This window comes from Pygocentrus nattereri, chromosome 10 (assembly GCF_015220715.1).
Source record: "Pygocentrus nattereri isolate fPygNat1 chromosome 10, fPygNat1.pri, whole genome shotgun sequence".
NCBI classification, from domain to species: Eukaryota; Metazoa; Chordata; class Actinopteri; order Characiformes; family Serrasalmidae; genus Pygocentrus; species Pygocentrus nattereri.
The window spans coordinates 43,960,610-43,974,811 of NC_051220.1; the positions used below are offsets into that span (position 1 = coordinate 43,960,610).

The 14,202-nt window shown below is 44.9% G+C and overlaps 2 long non-coding RNA genes across 2 annotated transcripts; both read left to right on the forward strand.

Moving 5' to 3' along the window:
* Positions 1 to 578: 578 nt before the first annotated feature.
* Positions 579 to 1,404, forward strand: LOC119264140. Its single transcript, XR_005130796.1, has 3 exons — positions 579 to 604; positions 814 to 872; positions 1,373 to 1,404. It is a non-coding gene; the product is annotated as an uncharacterized LOC119264140 (long non-coding RNA).
* An 11,664-nt stretch (positions 1,405 to 13,068) lies between these two features.
* Positions 13,069 to 13,894, forward strand: LOC119264139. The gene is made up of 3 exons (XR_005130795.1): positions 13,069 to 13,094; positions 13,304 to 13,362; positions 13,863 to 13,894. It is a non-coding gene; the product is annotated as an uncharacterized LOC119264139 (long non-coding RNA).
* Positions 13,895 to 14,202: the final 308 nt, after the last annotated feature.

Consider the following 14,202-nt stretch of genomic DNA (forward strand, 5'->3'; position numbering starts at 1 on the left):
CATTATTTTTTTTGCTTCATTTGCTCGAACAAATTGTTTAAATATTAAAAGCATTTAGATATAATTGTTTCAACTCAATACATTTACCCATCATTCATGAACCCAATACAAATCTTCGTTTCAATTGGGGACCTTCTCGTGCGCATGCGCCTTCCCACACTGTAAAACATTATTTAGCCTTTAGTTCTGATAACTTGCACTCTTTACTTACCCTAACTATTCATGTTGAGTCTTCGGATTTCAACTGTAGTTTGAGTTTTTAGTCTTTCAACAAGTATCGTTAAGTTAATTTACTGAAGCAGATATTTTAAAGAGTCAAATGAACTTCATATTGTGAGTTATGCCCATGCCAGAGAGACCGCCATAAAGCGGCGTGAGGTAAGTGTGGAAGCAGTGAAGTGTCCGTGAAGTTGAAAACCAGCCTTATAATGGAGTTTTCTTGCACCTATATGTAACGGTGTACAATAGTTGTATTAATGTTATGTTATGAAATTCCTGCTAAATGGGTTTTGGCACCACCCGCTGGTTGGTCAGCGTATTACAGTTTCTGTATATATAGGTGATCGGTGCAGTCTCGGCAGTAGAATGGTTGCATGCTGCCGTGGTGAGTACAGCCTTGTATGTTAAGCTCAGCAAAACTGCAAAAGCTATGTAAAGCGTTGTAGTGCTCGACTTTTGTCCCTATTGTATTGAAATACATGTCACAGAGACCAGTATACTTAGTTGGGCTCTTCCAAGATGCTTTATTTAAAGAGTTATAAATTCGAAGCTAAACCTGAACTGAACTGTGCTAACAATAGCCTGTTTCCTTAGTTGTACGCTGACCGAGGTATGAACAGAAACTTATACTGTGGTTGCCATACTCATTACAGGTATGTTCTATTCGTGTTTTTATGTATTTTCATGGTATGAATGAGCACAGCAATGCTAGCTGGTTTAACTAGCTTATTTTTAGTTCACCATGTGGGTTGGGTGCCATATTTTGTGTTCGCCACCAGATGGCACTATTTCATATTTTACCTTTTTGTTGATGTTCCACTAATTTAAAAAGGGATGATGTAGCTGTAAAATATAGTTCATATTGATACTGTGACAATTGACCCTGATGTGAATGTAAAACGTAGACTTGTATAAATCTTTTAAAAAAACTGAATATAATATGGAAACACAAGCACTTCTACCACTATACGATCGTAGCAATTTGTAAAGGTAATTGTATTATTGTCATGAATTATGTCTTGGCATTGGTTTATTGTGGAGATGTATCTAGACTACTGTAGTCTCAGGCAGTAGAATGGTTGCATGCTGCCGTGTTGTACGCTGACCGAAGTATGAACAGAAACTTATACTGTGGTTGCCATACTCATTACAGGCTAATAAAAACTGCATCATCCCAATCCGGTGTCCATCACTGACCAGGGCAGACGAACACCCAATAGGAAGGGTCACGTATACATACGATAAAATTATCTTGTGGTCATAAAATGTTTACAAGACGCCAGTTCTATTAGCTTCACCAAGTTGTAGAAACTGGCTGGCTAAAAAGAGGTCGGGCAAACCAAACTCTAGCTATTTAGTTAGCTAGCTAGCTAACGCTAACTAGCAAAGCTATTATCGGCCGTACCCCATCGGCCAGTTCCGCCTTTTGCGCGGTTCCCTTAGATAAATTAATGAAACTGTCATCTTGTACATTTTATTAACCTTAAGACCAATGTATATGTACAAGACCCCTGAAAAAAAACAAATTATCAGCTTCTCTAGCTAGCTAGCTAGCACTAGCGTTAGCTTGGTTTGTCGACGTCTTTTAGCTAGTTAGCATTAGCTAGATAGCTAGCTAGAGAGGCTGATTTGGTTTGTCAGGTTCGTTGTACTTACACATGCAATATCCTGGTCTTAAGGTGATGAAATATTTGCAAGACGCCTGTTTTATTAACGCTCGCTTAACCAAGTTGCAAAAATGGCTGGTGAAAAAGACGCAACCAAGCTAAGCTATCTAATTAGCTAGCAAAGCTGTTAGCTAGGTAGTTAGCGTTAGCTTGGTTTGCCGATGTCTCTCAGCTAGGTTAGGTAGCTAACTAGCTAGTGCTGGTTAGCTAGCGAAACTGATAATTAGCTTTTTTTCCAGGGGCCTTGTACATATTCATTGGCCTTAAGGTAATAAAATGTACAAGATGGCTTTTTTCGTAGTTTAACTAAGCTGTACAAACGGCTAACTTAACTCACTGTAGGCCAAATTAATTTGCTAGATAGGTAGCTAGCTAGCTAGCGTTAGCTAGCTAGAGACTGGTGATTTAGCTAGCTACGGGATGTCTTCCCGCCCATTTTAGTCTCAGGTGTAGCGAGTGAATCAGTGCATTTCGGCAAAACACCATCTTTTATTACTTTTTAGTGTTTTCTTGCCGAATGAACCTCTTTAGGTCAATTATTAACAACATTGGCCCTTTAATCCTGTCCAAAGCCTGACTTTAATGCTTCTGTAATACGTCAATGTTTTAGTTTTAAGATTTGCTGCTTTTTTCCTTCAATAAAGTTACAATTTTGCAGGAAACCTGTCAAAACATCTTTAATCATATCACTGTTCTCGAGAAAAACTGGGGGCTGGTGTCACACTCTAGAAAAAAGATGGTTCTTCAGATTGACGTGCTATATATGGTTCTATATAGCACCAGAAAGGGTTCGTCTACTGTTACGAGCTGGACATCGTAACTACAGCAGCAGCGCTTTGGTGCCGTACAGAACCAAATACAACACGTTCTCCTTCAGTCTGAAGAACCTTTTAATCATGCAGATGGTTGTTTGAGTGTTCATGGTTCTACACAGAGGCACTGTCTTTACTAAGGAGCCCTTGGAGAACCAACTCTTAGGTGTGCTGTAAGAGATGAAACAAACACACCAACCGATTCAGATAAAATGACCCAGACAGACAAACAGCTTCACAAACTCAGTGACAGAAAACGTCTCCAGTACTGGGAGGAGTATTAAAGCCCATAGAGACGATCGAGTCCCAGCAGTGAGATTTATTCACCGACGACAGTCGCGTCTGCGTTTATAGACGATCTCCTTGCTGTTGCTGTCCTGTAAAAGTGCCCATGGTTCTGAAGCGATGAGGGTCCGCAGGTTCTCTGACGCTCCGTGTTGTTTGGTCACTGCTCCGAGACCTTCGAGCCGTTATGTATCTGAACGAGGAGAGAAGCTTTCTCTGTAATCCGGTCACTAAACGCAGAGGGTGGACAGGTCAGAGCGGTGACGTGGACGTCATTGGTCTTTTTTTCTTGGGTTGATATATTCTGTTATACAGAACCACCTTGTTTTTCACTCCTGATGCTCATACAGGTGTGTGTGTGTGTGTGTGTGTGTGTGTGTAAACAACTCAATATAACTCAGAGTAAATCAAACTTCTGTGAAATCAAACTGTCCACTTAGGAAGCAACACTGACAATCAATTTCACAGCTGTTGTGTAAATGGAACAGACAACAGGTGGAAATTACTGGCGATTAGCAAGACTAGCAAGAATAAAGGAGTGGTTCTGCAGGTGGGACCACAGACCACTTCTCAGCACCTTTCTGCTTTCTGGCTGATGTTTTGGTCACTTTTGAATGTTGGTGGTCTTTCACACTCGTGGTAGCAGGAGACGGACTCTACAACCCACACAAGTGGCTCAGGTAGTACAGCTCATCCAGGATGGCACATCAATGCGAGCTGTGGTAAGAAGGTTTGCTGTGTCTGTCAGCGTCGTGTCCAGAGGCTGGAGGCCCTACCAGGAGACGTGGAGGAGGCTGTAGGGGGGCAATAACCCAGCAGCAGGACCGCTACCACCGCCTTTGTGCAAGGAGGAACAGGAGGAGCACTGCCAGAGCCCTGCAGAATGACCTCCAGCAGGCCACAGATGTGCATGTGTCTGCACAAACGGTTAGAAACCGACTCCATGAGGATGGTATGAGGGCCCGACGTCCACAGATGGGGGTTGTGCTCACAGCCCAACACCATGCAGGACGCTTGGCATTTGCCAGAGAACACCAGGATTGGCAAATTGGCCACTGGTGCCCTGTGATCTTCACAGATGAAAGCAGGTTCACACTGAGCACATGTGACAGACGTGACAGAGTCTGGAGACGCCGTGGAGAGCGATCTGCTGTCTGCAACATCCTTCAGCATGACCGGTTTGGCAGTGGGTCAGTAATGGTGTGGGGTGGCATTTCTTTGGAGGGCCGCACAGCCCTCCATGTGCTCGCCAGAGGTAGCCTGATTGCCATTAGGTACCGAGATGAGATCCTCAGACCCCTTGCGAGACCATATGCTGGTGCGGTTGGCCCTGGGTTCCTCCTAATGCAGGACAATGCTGGACCTCATGTGGCTGGAGTGTGTCAGCAGTTCCTACAAGATGAAGGCATTGAAGCTATGGACCGGCCCGCCTGTTCCCCAGACCTGAATCCGATTGAGCACATCTGGGACATCATGTCTCGCTCCATCCACCAACGCCACGTTGCACCACAGACTGTCCAGGAGTTGACGGATGCTTTAGTCCAGGTCTGGGAGGAGATCCCTCAGGAGACCATCTGCCACCTCATCAGGAGCTGCCCAGGCGTTGTAGGGAGGTCATACAGGCACGTGGAGGCCGGACACAACACTGAGCCTCATTTTGACTTGTTTTAAGGACATCACATCAAAGTTGGATCAGCCTGTCGTGTGTTTTTCCACTTTAATTCTGTGTGTGACTCCAAATCCAGGCCTCCACTGGTTAATCAGTTTGATTCCATTGATGATTTTTGTGATTTTGTTGTCAGCACATTCAACTTTGTACAGAACAAAGTATTCAATGAGAATATTTCATTCATTCAGATCTAGGATGAGTTATTTCAGTGTTCCCTTTATTTTTTTGAGCAGTGTATAAATTTTAAAACAAACCTCAAGCCACTTAGAACAAACGGTGATGCCTCGTCCATTTCTCTGTCCACTCTGGTCACCTTTCGACACGGCGGAGCTTCAGCGGAAATCTGACCGTTATTGCAAAACGGCGTTGAATGCCATAGAGACGCTTCGTGTCAGTGTTTGGGTTTAGTACAGTAGGTTCTACACTGTAAAGGGACTCCAGGATCAGGTTTTTAGAGCTAAAGCTTCAGCAACGTGACATAAGCTTGTAATTTAAAGGGGAATTCCACCCGTTTTGCAGAATTCAGCATAACTCAGTGTGTGAGGTGTAAACAGGGATCCAGAATAATTTGGCGTGAAACGGTTCAGACGTCTTTACAGTGGTGGTGATGGGAACCAGGCGTCGCCATGACTACAACACAGATATAGACACTTTATTTACCATCCAGAACCTACACGAGTCTTCTGAGTTAATATGGAATGTTGATGATGGAAAATAGTGGAAAATCTGGAATAATGAGTTTTCTTTGGGGACTATTTTGCCGCACAGCGCCCTGCATGTCTCCCTCCACCATGAACGGAGTTGAAGTTCTCTAAACTCTCATAAAACAGTGTCTCAGTCATCAGGCAGTGAATTCAGAACCAGTTCATGTAGGAACTTTCTGTAGGAGCTTTTAGAGGGACGTCTGGTTCCTATCACCACCAATGGGAGCAGCTCTGAAGGACTCTGTTTACATCTTACCCACTTAATTATGCAGAGATTTTGAAAAATGGGTGGGGTGTCCCTTTTATGGTGAAACCCAAGAGTAAGAGATTAGCCAAAACAAAGTGGTCAGTTCACGGGTTCTCCTTTTCAGAGAGCGTCTAGAGTGAAACGCGGCACTTAGGCAGACGTTCTGCGCCTGGATTTTCAGGGTGATGTTTTGAGCAAAGGTCACTGACGGTCAGTCCTGGGAAGTGGATCGGAGTGAGATGGACACGAAAGAGAGATTTGAACGTTACTGCTGACCAAATGCTGCATGATGCCAGTACTAACCGCATGTGTTATTATTTGTTAGACATACACCCTCTACACCACGGACTTCAGCTACTGCACAGAGACTTGCCACCTTCAGAAGTTTTCTGATGACTCTGCAATAGTTGGATGTATCAGCAGGGGTGATGAGGATGAGTTCAGGGCGACGGTGAAGGACTTTGTTGCACGGTGCGAGCGGAACCACCTGCAGCTCAATGTGACAAAGACAAAGGAACTGGTGGTGGACCTACAGGAAGGGCCAAAGTCGCCTCTATTTTCTGAGGCGCTTGAGGTCCTTCAACATCTGCCAGACCATGCTCAGGATCTTCTGTGAGTCTGTGGTGGCGAGTGCTGTCCTCTATGCTGTTGCATGCTGGGGAAGCAGGCTGAGGGTGGCAGATGCCAACAGACTCAGCAAACTGATCCACAAGGCCGGTGATGCTGCGGCTGTGGAGCTGGACCCGCTGAAGGCCGTGTCGGAGAGGAGGACGCCGTCTGAGCTGCAGGCCGCTACGGACAATGGCTCCCACCCACTCTACGACACGGTGATGAGACACAGGAGCTCATTCAGCTCAAGACTCACTCTACCGAAATGACCACAGAGCACCACAGGAGGTCATTCTTACCTGTGGCCATCAAACTCTATAACTCCTCCCTCAGTGTGTGATTCACAAAACTCAATACCAAACTGTTCATATGTGCAATAACAACAACTGTGTGTGCAAAAACTCAGAGGGACACTAACTAACAGCCTATGGCCGCATCCCAAATGGCTCTCTGTTTCACAGGCAGCGCCCTGTTCGGATGGAGAAGCTATTAGTACGTGAGCTACGTAGCGCACTAGATAGGGAGTAGGGAGTGAACTCTAAAGAGAACGGAACTCTAAAGAGAGTCTGGTTTCTAGAGGCTCGGCTCAGTTGACTTGTGGACCTTGTAGGGTTCAGACGTGCGATGTCTATCTAGAACGCAGATAGCACTCTCAGATAGAACCGCGTGGATCTTCTCCCCTTGAGGTGAGTACAGTTTCAATCTCATTTATATTCCAGCAAAGAAGGAGATAATTTAGAAATGAACAGAACATAGATAGAAAAGAAGAACAGAGAAAAATAACCAGAACTGAGAATCAGAACCAGAACTGAGATAAAGAACCAGAACAGAGAAAAAGTACCGAACCAGAACTGAGATAAAGAACCAGAACAGAGATAAAGAACCAGGACAAAGAAAAAGAACCAGGACAGAGAAAAACAACCGGAATTGAGATAAAGAACCAGAATTGAGATAAAGAACCAGATAGACAGATAGATAGATAGATAGATAGATAGATAGATAGATAGATAGATAGATAGATAGATAGATAGATAGATGTGATATATTGCTCAGTGCATTAATAGGAGAGATACAGTGATGAGGTTCAGCTCAATTCAGACAGCAGGAGATCAGTACCATCTCTGCTGTAACATATGTTGCTAGTAGCGCCCCCTTGTGGAAAATGCTACTTTATCAGCAGGAGAAATCGTGGAAACACAAAGTTTGATTCAGTTTAAAACAAAAGGCTGCTGTGGGACGAAGCTGGTGTGGTGGTTTAATCTGGTAGGTTTAGCTGTAGTTCAGTTCCCTGATTTCTTGTTTTTTGTGTGTTTTTAAATCTCAGAAGAGTCTAACATTGCAGAGAAGTTCTTCGGAACGCAGAAGCAGGTTCTCCTCAGGAAGTGAGCATTTGATGACAGAGTGGTCCTGTTCTCCAGTCCAATTTTGAACAGCATAATGGACAACATATCAGAACGGTCTGATTATGAGTTGGATCCTTCAGTGGTTCAGTCTGGTCCCTCTTCCTCTAACAAAGAGGAACCAGTGGTCTTGGACAGACAGCATCATGCCTGCCTGACAACTTGGCTGGTCCTTCGGATCCTGAGGCACTCGGAACTGTCTTCATCGGACCTGGCAAGCTCCAACAGTCCAAAAGAACTGACTGAGAGAATTCTCAGAGAGCTCTCTGCATCCTCTAGTTCTGCAAAGCTAGAGGAAGTTCTAAATGGGACGTTTGTTGAGCTTCTTCAATGGTTTGGGGAAGAAGGTTCTCTGCATAAGGCCTTGAACCCTCGAGACTCCACATTTGATGAGGCCCCGATGACTGCCCTACGGAAGCATCTAGATGCAGATGCTTCAACTCCAGTGCCTGAGGAGGTGAAGAGCGCACACTCAAAGAAGCGCAAGGGCCTCTTCTCCCATCTTAAGATGCCAACACTCTTCAAAAAGGTAAGGATTTTTTTAAAAAGCAGTTTTAATATTGTAATATTTTATCCCAGTAGCAGTAGTTATATCAAGGGTGCCCAATCCTGGTTCTGGAGACCTTTTATGTACATCCTAATATTGGTGGTAGATCTCCAGGGCTTAATTAAACCCTCAATATCATGATTGACATCAGGAAAAATGTTCTTACCTTTTAGATCTGTCTGTCTGTCTATATATCTGCCTGTCTGTCTGAAACTATTTGTCTGCCTGTGTGTCTATCTATGTATCTATCTACCTGTCTGTCTGCCTGTGTGTCTATCTATCTATCTGTCTATCTATCTGTGAATCGGTCTGTCCCCTGTGTTTCTGTCATTGAATCTATCCATCTCTCTGTCTGTCTGTCTGTCCCTGTCTTTCTGTCTCTTTGTCTATTTGTGTCTGTCTATCATTCTGTATTTCTATAGACACAGATAGATAGATAGATAGATAGATAGATAGATATGTAGCGCGCGTATACGTAACGCAGTAACTACATTAGCTAATTCACAGTCTTTGTGTAACAGTATATCACAGTGGCTCTCACTATGGGGAAATGAAACCCATAGATTTTCTGAGTGTTAAATCTCAAGGGTTGGACCAGTACAAATCTTGTTCTAGGTACGCTAAGAGGAGGGCTGGGACAGAACTGCAATAAAACACAAAGTATTGAGGTAAAGATACAATTATAAATTTAACAAATGATTTGGTGTGTGTAATTGTGCGTGTAGTAAAAAAAATAAAACTAAATAAAATAAAATATTAGAGTAAGTGCGGGGGTATAAAATGAGGAGGAACAGTAACAAACAATTCAACAGAACGGGTAGGCTGGTGTGTGTTTATCTTCACTACCCGGGTAGGCTGGTGTGTTTTGATCTTCACTACCCGGGTAGGCTGGTGTGTGTTTATCTTCACTACCCGGGTAGGCTGGTGTGTTTCTATCTTCACTACCCGGGTAGGCTGGTGTGTTTCTATCTTCACTACCCGGGTAGGCTGGTGTGTTTCTATCTTCACTACCCGGGTAGGCTGGTGTGTTTCTATCTTCACTACCCGGGTAGGCCGGTGTGTTTTGATCTTCACTACCCGGGTAGGCCGGTGTGTGTTGATCTTCACTACCCGGGTAGGCCGGTGTGTTTTGATCTTCACTACCCGGGTAGGCCGGTGTGTGTTGATCTTCACTACCCGGGTAGGCCGGTGTGTTTCGATCTTCACTACCCGGGTAGGCTGGTGTGTTTTGATCTTCACTACCCGGGTAGGCTGGTGTGTTTTGATCTTCACTACCCGGGTAGGCCGGTGTGTTTTGATCTTCACTACCCGGGTAGGCCGGTGTGTGTTGATCTTCACTACCCGGGTAGGCCGGTGTGTTTCGATCTTCACTACCCGGGTAGGCCGGTGTGTTTTGATCTTCACTACCCGGGTAGGCTGGTGTGTTTTGATCTTCACTACCCGGGTAGGCTGGTGTGTTTTGATCTTCACTACCCGGGTAGGCTGGTGTGTTTTGATCTTCACTACCCGGGTAGGCTGGTGTGTTTTGATCTTCACTACCCGGGTAGGCTGGTGTGTTTCTATCTTCACTACCCGGGTAGGCTGGTGTGTTTCTATCTTCACTACCCGGGTAGGCTGGTGTGGTTTTAGCTTCACTACCCGGGTAGGCTGGTGTGTTTTGATCTTCACTACCCGGGTAGGCTGGTGTGTTTTGATCTTCACTACCCGGGTAGGCTGGTGTGTTTCGATCTTCACTACCCGGGTAGGCTGGTGTGTTTCGATCTTCACTACCCGGGTAGGCTGGTGTGTTTCGATCTTCACTACCCGGGTAGGCTGGTGTGTTTCGATCTTCACTACCCGGGTAGGCTGGTGTGTTTCGATCTTCACTACCCGGGTAGGCTGGTGTGTTTCGATCTTCACTACCCGGGTAGGCTGGTGTGTTTTGATCTTCACTACCCGGGTAGGCTGGTGTGTTTCTATCTTCACTACCCGGGTAGGCTGGTGTGTTTCTATCTTCACTACCCGGGTAGGCTGGTGTGTTTTGATCTTCACTACCCGGGTAGGCTGGTGTGTTTCGATCTTCACTACCCGGGTAGGCCGGTGTGTTTTGATCTTCACTACCCGGGTAGGCCGGTGTGGTTTTAGCTTCACTACCCGGGTAGGCCGGTGTGTTTTGATCTTCACTACCCGGGTAGGCCGGTGTGTTTTGATCTTCACTACCCGGGTAGGCCGGTGTGTTTTGATCTTCACTACCCGGGTAGGCCGGTGTGTTTTGATCTTCACTACCCGGGTAGGCCGGTGTGTTTTGATCTTCACTACCCGGGTAGGCCGGTGTGTTTTGATCTTCACTACCCGGGTAGGCTGGTGTGTTTTGATCTTCACTACCCGGGTAGGCTGGTGTGTTTCGATCTTCACTACCCGGGTAGGCTGGTGTGTTTCGATCTTCACTACCCGGGTAGGCTGGTGTGTTTCGATCTTCACTACCCGGGTAGGCTGGTGTGTTTCGATCTTCACTACCCGGGTAGGCTGGTGTGTTTTGATCTTCACTACCCGGGTAGGCTGGTGTGTTTCGATCTTCACTACCCGGGTAGGCTGGTGTGTTTCGATCTTCACTACCCGGGTAGGCCGGTGTGTTTCGATCTTCACTACCCGGGTAGGCCGGTGTGTTTCGATCTTCACTACCCGGGTAGGCCGGTGTGGTTTTAGCTTCACTACCCGGGTAGGCTGGTGTGTTTTGATCTTCACTACCCGGGTAGGCTGGTGTGTTTTGATCTTCACTACCCGGGTAGGCCGGTGTGTTTTGATCTTCACTACCCGGGTAGGCCGGTGTGTTTCGATCTTCACTACCCGGGTAGGCCGGTGTGTTTCGATCTTCACTACCCGGGTAGGCCGGTGTGTTTCGATCTTCACTACCCGGGTAGGCTGGTGTGTTTCGATCTTCACTACCCGGGTAGGCTGGTGTGTTTCGATCTTCACTACCCGGGTAGGCTGGTGTGTTTCGATCTTCACTACCCGGGTAGGCTGGTGTGTTTCGATCTTCACTACCCGGGTAGGCTGGTGTGTTTCGATCTTCACTACCCGGGTAGGCTGGTGTGTTTCGATCTTCACTACCCGGGTAGGCTGGTGTGTTTTGATCTTCACTACCCGGGTAGGCCGGTGTGTGTTGATCTTCACTACCCGGGTAGGCCGGTGTGTGTTGATCTTCACTACCCGGGTAGGCCGGTGTGTTTCGATCTTCACTACCCGGGTAGGCCGGTGTGTTTCGATCTTCACTACCCGGGTAGGCCGGTGTGTTTCGATCTTCACTACCCGGGTAGGCCGGTGTGTTTTGATCTTCACTACCCGGGTAGGCCGGTGTGTTTCGATCTTCACTACCCGGGTAGGCTGGTGTTTTTTTATGTGCGTGCGTGGGTCAAAGGTTTGCTCCTCTTATCTGGGGTCTGTCTCTCTCTCTCTCTCAGCGCTGCTGCTTGTGTGCTCACGCAGCTGACGTCACTCGCACCGTATTCTGGGACATGTAGTCTCGGGGTGGTTCGCCATCTGGGACTCAGAGTTCGCGCGTTTTTCCCAGCAATAAAAAAACAACCTGTCCGACACAGTACTAACTTCAGTAAAACTGTATGGAAACCACATGAATCTTAACTCGACTCTGACTCAATAAACAGCAGTATTTTACACTTTATATCGTATATTTACACATCTAAACCAATCGCTAATGCTAATCGCCAGTCGCTAATGCTAATCGCTACTAGCCTCTGCCTGTTAGCCTGCAACTCAGTTAAACGAACTCCTTAACATCTTATAACTCACACATCTGATACTCCGATTGCTATAATAACCTCTTAACTCTGTTATCAACATTTTAAACATTTTATAACACAAAAATATACACTTTATCACTCATAATCTCTCTTTATCTGGCACTATCAGAACTCACTGGAGTTTCTCTTCACAATAGAGCAGCACAGACGAGAGTTTATCCGACTCACGGCTCATATACACCGGAAAACACTGGAATAAGGGCTGTTTATGTCCCTTTTGGAAGGTTTAACAGCATTTTTAACTTTTAATCGGCTCTAGAAAATGGCGACTCTGCACGAGCTCAGAAGACACACTCACTCTGGGAGAGTGCAAGGTAGGGAGTGAGAGGGGGGCGGGGAGAGGGAAATGTGGGAGGAGTCAATGCACAGGCTCTACAGAATGGCTCAGCAAAAGATGCTTATTTCTAAAGGGTTATAGATAGATAGATAGATAGATAGATAGATAGATAGATAGATAGATAGATAGATGTCTTTGAATCTATCTATATATCTACACTCAAAAAAATGACCCAAGCCCACCTTTGGTGTGCCACATTATTTTTTTGCTTCATTTGCTCGAACAAATTGTTTAAATATTAAAAGCATTTAGATATAATTGTTTCAACTCAATACATTTACCCATCATTCATGAACCCAATACAAATCTTCGTTTCAATTGGGGACCTTCTCGTGCGCATGCGCCTTCCCACACTGTAAAACATTATTTAGCCTTTAGTTCTGATAACTTACACTCTTTACTTACCCTAACTATTCATGTTGAGTCTTCGGATTTCAACTGTAGTTTGAGTTTTTAGTCTTTCAACAAGTATCGTTAAGTTAATTTACTGAAGCAGATATTTTAAAGAGTCAAATGAACTTCATATTGTGAGTTATGCCCATGCCAGAGAGACCGCCATAAAGCGGCGTGAGGTAAGTGTGGAAGCAGTGAAGTGTCCGTGAAGTTGAAAACCAGCCTTATAATGGAGTTTTCTTGCACCTATATGTAACGGTGTACAATAGTTGTATTAATGTTATGTTATGAAATTCCTGCTAAATGGGTTTTGGCACCACCTGCTGGTTGGTCAGCGTATTACAGTTTCTGTATATATAGGTGATCGGTGCAGTCTCGGCAGTAGAATGGTTGCATGCTGCCGTGGTGAGTACAGCCTTGTATGTTAAGCTCAGCAAAACTGCAAAAGCTATGTAAAGCGTTGTAGTGCTCGACTTTTGTCCCTATTGTATTGAAATACATGTCACAGAGACCAGTATACCTAGTTGGGCTCTTCCAAGATGCTTTATTTAAAGAGTTATAAATTCGAAGCTAAACCTGAACTGAACTGTGCTAACAATAGCCTGTTTCCTTAGTTGTACGCTGACCGAGGTATGAACAGAAACTTATACTGTGGTTGCCATACTCATTACAGGTATGTTCTATTCGTGTTTTTATGTATTTTCATGGTATGAATGAGCACAGCAATGCTAGCTGGTTTAACTAGCTTATTTTTAGTTCACCATGTGGGTTGGGTGCCATATTTTGTGTTCGCCACCAGATGGCACTATTTCATATTTTACCTTTTTGTTGATGTTCCACTAATTTAAAAAGGGATGATGTAGCTGTAAAATATAGTTCATATTGATACTGTGACAATTGACACTGATGTGAATGTAAAATGTAGACTTGTATAAATCTTTTAAAAAAACTGAATATAATATGGAAACACAAGCACTTCTACCACTATACGATCGTAGCAATTTGTAAAGGTAATTGTATTATTGTCATGAATTATGTCTTGGCATTGGTTTATTGTGGAGATGTATCTAGACTACTGTAGTCTCAGGCAGTAGAATGGTTGCATGCTGCCGTGTTGTACGCTGACCGAAGTATGAACAGAAACTTATACTGTGGTTGCCATACTCATTACAGGCTAATAAAAACTGCATCATCCCAATCCGGTGTCCATCACTGACCAGGGCAGACGAACACCCAATAGGAAGGGTCACATATACATACGATAAAATTATCATGGTCATAAAATGTTTACAAGACGCCAGTTCTATTAGCTTCACCAAGTTGTAGAAACTGGCTGGCTAAAAAGAGGTCGGGCAAACCAAACTCTAGGTAGCAAAGCTATTATCGGCCGTACCCCATCGGCCAGTTCCGCCTTTTGCGCGGTTCCCTTAGATAAATTAATGAAACTGTCATCTTGTACATTTTATTAACCTTAAGACCAATGTATATGTACAAGACCCCTGAAAAAAAACAA